The sequence below is a fragment of the Pyrus communis genome, chromosome 13 (assembly GCF_963583255.1).
Source record: "Pyrus communis chromosome 13, drPyrComm1.1, whole genome shotgun sequence".
Classification (NCBI taxonomy): domain Eukaryota; kingdom Viridiplantae; phylum Streptophyta; class Magnoliopsida; order Rosales; family Rosaceae; genus Pyrus; species Pyrus communis.
This window is the reverse complement of record NC_084815.1, coordinates 13,422,098-13,430,744: the sequence shown is the minus strand read 5'-3', so window position 1 is coordinate 13,430,744 and position 8,647 is coordinate 13,422,098. Positions and strand designations below refer to the sequence as shown.

At 34.4% G+C, this 8,647-nt stretch overlaps 1 pseudogene; it reads right to left on the bottom strand.

Annotated features, from left to right (window-relative positions):
- Positions 1–825: 825 nt before the first annotated feature.
- LOC137712661 (desmethyl-deoxy-podophyllotoxin synthase-like) lies at positions 826–7,215 on the bottom strand (annotated as a pseudogene).
- Positions 7,216–8,647: the final 1,432 nt, after the last annotated feature.

Below are 8,647 nucleotides of genomic sequence, written 5' to 3'. Positions count from 1 at the left end.
GTTCCAAAATTAACACTTGAGGTATGACTCTGGGATGAAAAAAACTTCATGTACCAAATGTTGGAAACCACAAAACTTTACAATAGTAAACTGAGATCAACCCTAAAATAAAATAAAACAAAGCCGGCACTTATCTAAAGTACATATTAATAGAACCCTCTTTGTCAACCAAAAGATGGTGAAAAGACTATTTAATCTTCTATCACAACAAAAAGGTTAAGGGCAATAACGTAATTTTACAAAACAATATTTTGCTGTTTTTGGTTTACACCTCACCTACAGGTGATTTTAACATCTTTAATTTTAAAAAATATTAAAAAAAATAAAAAATAACATATCTGATTTTCTCTCTTCCTTTCTCTCCTTCAATTTTAAAAACAAAAATAAAAAATTTCACACTTTTGTGTATGGATCAATATTAATACAACAACTTTAATGTTAAAATTTCAAGATACGGCTTTCTTCATCACGCTTTTTGAATCAAACTATCTTCTGGGGGCTTCGTCAAACCAAGCCCTTCCTCTAAGGCCATGACCTTTGGAAATTCATTGACAATTCCTATGACCCACCCTTTGCCACCTTGCCCACCACCAACGATCCTAAAGAATCCTCCTTGTGCGGTGGATATTTGATCGACATGTTTGTCAATATATAATCAATACATCATTGATATTTAATTTTGAGAACTTCATCGATTTGTAACATGATCATATAAGCCAATTTCCATAACTGTTCTTCTGGACAACACAACATGACATGAAAACGCAAACACTTGTTAAGACTTAGTTGTGGTTTGTGTCTGCTAGTTCCAACAATGCATGCATTTCAATTCATTTCCGATGACGAAATGAAAGGAATGGCTATGAGATACAAATTATTCTTCATCCTAATACTCAATCTGTTACATTCAATCATGTCAAGCTTTTCTGATAACCTTGTCTCATTGCCACTGCCATTTGCATTGGGAAGTTTCCAGTTAAAGTGGTAGAGCAGATGAGAAAGCGCAAGTTCAATTCCTGCGGTTGCGAATGATATGCCTGGACAAATTCTCCTGCCACCCCCAAATGGAAGCAATTCGAAGTTGGACCCTCGAAAATCAACTGAAGAGCCTTGGAATCTCTCCGGCAGAAAACAATCACCATCCTCCCAATACTTGGAGTCTCTCCAAATTCCCTAAGCATTGATGAAGAATGTCGCATCAGTTGGTATATCATACCCGCTAATAGTGCATTTTTGGCTTGCTTGTCTTGGGATGAAAGGAGGAAGGTGTAATCGTAGAGTTTCTCTTATGACCAACTTCAAGTAGTCGAGTTTCTTAATGTCTGCCTCTTCAATCTTCCCCTTTCATCTGACAAGTTGGCGTACCTTGGCATGTGCTTGTTTCATTGCTATTGGACTTCTCAAAAGTTCAGCCATTGCCCATTCTATTGCAGTTGCTGAACTCTCACTTCCAGCAGAAAACAAGTCCTATATAAAAAAATTAAAAAAAAAAAAAAAGTACTTAATTTGTTCACTTAATGCACTTTTAAACTAACTTAATCAACAGATCAATTTCAATCAAGAAAGAAAGAACATAAGTTTTGAACATTAGTTTTTACAAAAGATTAGAATTTAAAAAAAAATTTAAAAAAAAAAAAAAACTTGATACTAGATTACATATTCAATTTAATTCCTTAAAGTCTACTTTTATTAAAATTTATATTCTATTTTTATTGTAACATCTCACATCGCCAAGGGGAGTGGATCCTATAAGCTATATATGTATATTCTCATCTCTACCTAGCACGAGGCCTCTGGAGAACTCACTGGCTTCGGGTTCCATCAGAACTCCGAAGATAAGCAAGTTTGCGCGAACGCAATCCCAGGATGGGTGACCCACCGGGAAGTTCTCGAGTGAGTCCCAAAAACAAAACCGTGAGGGCGTGGTCAGGACCTAAAGCGGACAATATCATGCTATGACAGAGTCGAGCCTGGGATATGGTAGGGGCCAAGGCCGGGATGTGATAATTTGGTAACATTCCACATTGCCCAAGGGAGTGGATCTTGTAAGCCTTATATGTATATTCTCATCTCTACTTAGCACGAGGCCTTTTGGGAACTCACTGGCTTCGGGTTCCATCGGAACTCCGAAGTTAAGCGAGTTCATGCGAGAGCAATCCCATGATGGGTGACCCACTAGGAAGTTCTCGTGTGAGTTCCCAGAAACAAAACCGTGAAGACATGGCCGGGGCCTAAAGCGGACAATATCGTGCTACGGCAGAGTCGAGCCTAGAATGTGGTGGGGACTCGGGCTGGGATGTGACATTTATTATTTAATATGTATTTATATTTAATGTCTCCACATTAAAATTTTAATTTTATTATTGCACATATTAGTTCTTCTTTCAATTATAAATGAACATAAATGAGAAAATATTAAAAAAAATTAGTAACACATAAATATGTAAATACATAAGTGTACCGAAATATTTGTACCGATGACATATATTATAATGAACATAAATGTATGTACCGAAATGTATTATATTGAATTAATGTATCTATATATTTGTATCGATGGATACACCAAAATATGTCAAACACCAAAATATGTCAAATCAGTTAATGTACCTATATGAAGATTATAAAAATTGTATCGGAATATATTATATAAAAAAATTAGTTTAGCTAAATGTAGACATCATAATATATTATGATGAACGAAATAAAAATGAAAATTAAATGTAATTAATACATTAAAAATAGGAAGAAATAAAACATCAAAATATAATTAATAAATGAGATGATTAAATGTATGAGGGGCTAAAATTAGATTTTAATCTTACACAAGGTTATAGTCTAAAACTCATCTTTTTTTTAGAATTAAAAGGTTGATGTATGTATGAAATGGTGTTGATTAATTACCAGGGTGACAGCTTTGATTTAGGTGGTTGTGAGATCAAACTGGAGCTCACCAGACTCCTGGAGCCGCAGTAGCACATCCACTATATCTTCTTGATGGTCATCTCCAGCAGCTGATTCCTCATTCCTTTTCACTTTATGATCGCTGATGATTTCATCAAGGATCTTGTCCATTTTCTGGTGTACTTTCTTAACGGCAGGCTTTAAATTTATGACATAACGGGGGAATTTGAGTAAAGGGAAAAAAAATCTGGCACAACAAATTCTGCTCCAAGCCTAATTGTATCCTTGAGCAGTGATAAAAATTCTTGTTAATACTTGCACTTCTTTCCCAAGGCCGCACAGGCAATAATGACGTTTACCATGGAGAAGATCATTTCACTAAGATTGAACGGGTGACCCTTGTTAGATAAATATCAACAATCTGTGATAAACTTATATATGCTAATAAATAATAAATGCGAATAAATTTATTAACAGAGTATGAACAGTAGGGAATAATATTGAACAGACAAATTAAAGATCAAGGCTTGCATACCGTAATGTCCTTGAAACAGATATTGCGTCCCTACTCAGTGCTTGTAGTTCTACGAACATCTGCCTCACCAGGATTCAACGATCTAAGTTAGAATTCCAGTACAAGAAAACTAACTTCTGGCGAATTTCTTTATGGTTCTCTCAGTAAGAAGGTTTAGGAATGTTGAAGAAGAATTTGATATTTTCTATGTCCTAAATGTCATGTAGATGGATGTATATATAGTAGATGTATGCCTGTTCGCAACAGGTATGAGAATGAGATGTGTCTGTTGGGATACATCTTCTACAGAGGGGTGTTTTGCTCTGCATTCTTTCATCACTCTTTAGACTCCTTCCGAAATGATGAGTCTGTTGATAAAATAATAAAAATTTAATTAATTGATTAAAAATAATTAATTAAATCTGAAATAATTAATTAAGGTATTTAATTATTAGAGCCCGAGCTCCAAGGCCCAAGACCCATCTTTTGATAATTAATTATATGTTAATGATTTTACTAATTTATGTTTTAGTAACTTTTTTTAATATTTTCTCATTTATGTTCATTTATAATTGAAAGAAGAACTAATATGTGCATATTAATAAAATTAAAATTTTAATGTGGAGACATTAAATGTAAATACATATTAAATAATAAAAATAGAATATAAATTTTAATAAAAATAGACTTTAAGGAATTAAATTGAATATGTAATCTAGCATCAAGTTTTTTTTTTTTTAAAAGAAAAAAATTCTAATCTTTTGTAAAGACTAATGTTCAAAACTTATGTTCTTTCTTTCTTGATTAAAATTGATATGTTGATTAAGTTAGTTTAAAAGTTCATTAAGTAAACAAATTAAGTACTTTTTTTAACATAGAAGATATCAAATTCTTCTTCAACATTCCTAAACATTCTTATTGAGAGAACCACAAAGAAATTCACCAGAAGTCAGTTTTCCGGTGTTGGAATTCTAACTTAAATCGTTGAATCCTAGTGAGGTAGATGTCCATAGAACTACAAGCACTGAATAGGGATGAAATATCTATTTCAAGGACATTGCGGTACCCAAACCTTGATCTTTAATTTGTTTGTTCAATATTATTTCGTATTGTTCATACTCTGTTAATATATTTATTCGTATTTATTATTTATTAGCATACATAAGTTTATCACTGATTGTTGATATTTATCTAACAAGGGTCACCCGTTCAATCTTAGTGAAATGATCTTCTCTATGGTAAACATCATTATTGCCCGTGCGGCCTTGGGAAAGAAGTGCAAGTATTAACAAGAATTTTTAACCACTATATTAATTATTAATTAATTAGTACACACGAAAGACCAACCATAAGGGTGAGCCCAATTTTGTTCTCCAAGGTCCATCACTCCAATCACTTTCTATAAGGGACAAAGCCTTATAAAGGGAGGAAACCTTTTGGTAGTGACCAATGTGGGACAATGAAATTTCTACTCAAAATTTCCAACAATAACCTACATTTGAGTTGAAATTTCATTCAAACACCACCAATTTACTCATAACATCCCACATTTGAATGCAAATGTATGACTAGGCTGCCTAAAACTGAGAGAGAATAGACATGATATGCATCGGGGTGAAGTGTCATTTGGACTTGAACTAACCCTAGTGAAAACATATCGGGTTTACTTGGTGACGCAGTGGATGTGGAAGATCTTGAACTGTTTACTGCAGCAGTAAACCGAGACAATATGCTACACACATATCATGTCTGCCGCACGTCAATTCATACGGTTGTGTTCATTTTGGCCCTAAACAGATCCTGAATTTTGTAGAAGCTTTAGAGAATTTAACCATTTCAATTCTCATAAATTCAACCCCATTTACTCCTATATAGGTGACATTAATTAAGAATAGTCTCCCATATTCCTCTTGATAACAAGATATTAATGTCATTAAATGTATAAAACACAACCCCTCAAACTCAACAGACAACACACATTTTATCATAAGAATGGGTAAGTTGTGTGTTCAACTTTTGAATTAAACTCAACCAGTTTGCCTATTGAACCTAGACCATGGGATCTCCAATCAGCTAGGTTAGGTTTCCACCCAGTCTGATTCATTGAATTGGCTTGAGACCCATTCCCCTTGATGTAAATAATATTTGCTCTCTTGGTAGACCTTTTATCAAGGGATCAACTATATTTTCCTTTGACTTCACATAATCAATGGATATTATTCCATTGGAGAGCAACTTCTTAAGAGTATTATGCCGACGCTTGATATGTCGCGACTTTCCATTATATACATGACTTTGCCCTTGATTGCGCAGCCATACTATCACAGTGTATACATATAGCAGTTACAGGCTTTGGCCATACTGGAATATCCTCCAGAAAATGTTTAAGCCATTTGGCTTCTTCTCTAGCCAAGTCTAAAGCTATAAACTCTGACTCCATGGTGGAACGAGCTATACATTTCTGTTTAGAGGATTTCCAAGATATTGCTGCACCTCCCAAGGTAAAAACATATCCACTTGTCGACTTGGATTCTGTAGTGCTAGAAATCCAATTAGCATCACTAAAGCCTTCTACAACAGGTGGATACTTTGCGTAGTGTAATCCATAGCCAAGTGTATTTTTCAAATACCTTAACACTCTTACTAAAGCATCCCAATGCTCTTGTGCCGAATTACTTGTATACCTAGTAAGCCTACTTACTGCATAAGCTAAGTCGGGCCTAGTTGAATTCATCAAGTACATTAGACTTCCAATTACTTGAGAATATTCAAGTTGAGATATGACATTGCCTTTATTTTTCTTCGACTTGCATCCAACATCAAAAGAATTTGATATTTTCGATGTTCTAAATGTCATGTAGATGGATGTATATATAGTAGGTGTATGCCTGTTCGTAACAGGTATGAGAATGTGATGTGTCTGTTGGGAGACATATTCTCCATAGGGGTGCTTTGCTTTGCATTCTTTCATCAAATAATAATAAAATTAATTAATTAATTAAATTCAAAATTAATTAAATCCGAAAATAATTAATTAAAATATTTAATTATTAAAGCCCGAGCCCTAAGCCCATCTTTTGATAATTAATTATAGGGTATTAATTATTAATGAATTAGTATATTCCAAAGCCCAACTCCAAAGGTGAACCCAATTTTGTTGTCCAAGGTTTATCACTCCAATCACTTTCTATAAGGGACAAAGCCTTATAAAGTGAGGAAACCTTTTGGTAGTGACCAATGTGGAACAATGAAATTTCTACTCAAAATTTCCAACAACCCACTGATAAGGAAATTGATTGAACAAGATTTGATGCCACTTCTAGTCTTATTGATGCAAATGACTCTACGCGTTTTGCACTTAGGAGCTCCAGCACGCAAATCTTTTGCATTTGTCTCCAAAAATCATTAAAAGGAGAAAATATGAGACTTGAACAATTATAGCTCACGATTTCAGCAGCAAGAAACGTTGGCCGTTGTGAGAAAGCAACATCATGCGTCTTCAACACCTCTTGAACAAATTCAAGCGATGAAATGACTATGGCCGAGAGTTGTCCCAGTTTTAGGTGCATGACAGGGCCGTACTTGTTGGCTAAGTCTGCCATGCAGCGATGGGATAAAGAGCTGGCAGCCATTTGATGCAAGTTTCCGACGAGAGGCAGCTTCCATGGTCCGGGGGGTAGCCTAACAGTTGTACTGGTAGTGTGCCTCATCCAGTATATAACAAGGATACCTGGGGCGACCAGACAAGTAAATATTACAGCAAGGAAAGAAATTTGGATCTCGAACATTAGCGACATTTGAGAAGCTCTTACCATTTTGATTGAGAAGAAGAGGTATAGCGACTGTGCCTAGCTTGATTGAGAAATTTGACCTTTATACTAGTAATTATCGGGAATAGACGAAAAACAATTCATTTGAGAGCTTAGAGATTCCCAATCAAGCCTGTGGTCAATGCACTGATTGTTGCTTATGGGATTTACTTAATCTACGTATTGTATGAATTCAACTATAAGGTAATGCAACTTGACGATTAAATCACCGCAACAGACTATCTTTATTTAATTCAAGATTTCTTGTAAGGAATCCAGGGAGAACCAAATCAATATTGCAACAGACAATCTTTATCACGTGAAATGTAATTTTAATATAGGAATAATGTTAGAGGAGAGAATCAAACATAGAAATCACTAGAAAACTTTGTCCACGCGTTGCTACAGGATTAACAATTGCACCAGACACTGGGCTTGAAACATGTAAAAATAGTGTAACAGCATTAAAATTATTTACAATCAAAAGGATCGAAAATTTTAATACATAAAATGCTTAGTTTATGCAATCTGTAGGGTAAAAGATTGCAAAATGTTTGGTAATCTACATACAAAAAATATTAGAGTCATCCATTGTGCTGCACCAAAGCACTTAGATACTAAAGATTGTATAGTGCTGGACTATTTACATGCAAAAAATATTATGCTCCCTAGGTTAGACAGAATTATTTACGTACCAAAAAATATTGTGCTGTCTAGATTAGAGAGAGCTATTTACATGGCCAAAATATTAGAGATGTTTGATACATATATTGAGAAAGGACTGTAAATTTGATGACTGGAACAACTGACGTTTTGGTCAAGTATTTTCACCACTGGGAAAGCAACCTAGACAAAGAAAAATGAAAAGTAAACATATAGATCAATGTGGCAAATTTATTTTTGAATAAATTTACACCGAAAGTAAAAATAAGGATAAATGATATTTACCAAGTCTTTTTTTAAAGCAAGAGGATCTGTCTTTGTACAAATCGGTGATGATTTTTTTTTTTTTTTTTTCAACAATTTGATTGGAACTTCATCAAAGTCTTTTGGATTTTCTTCTGAATTTTCTTCCACGTCACTAATTTAAATGCAAAAGCAAGATAAACAAAAATGAATGCATGATGGTTAAAAACCTGAACATCGTAAAAAAATTGTTCGGTAAGTTATAACCTTTGTTCACTGCTGCTAAAAAGAGACCTGACTGATTCCCTTTTTTGTTTATGCAATTGGGCAGTTGTCTCAGGTGTGGAAGTAGAAGATGAAACCGTTGTGGAAGATACTGTAATTTCCATTAGCAAGGCCTGTGGAGTTGTTGGTTGCATGAATGTGTCTTCAGAAACATTGGAAATCAGAAGATCATTCGTATTCAAATTATTTTTCCTAGTTCCAAACCGCGGATGAAATTTTTTCTTTTGTC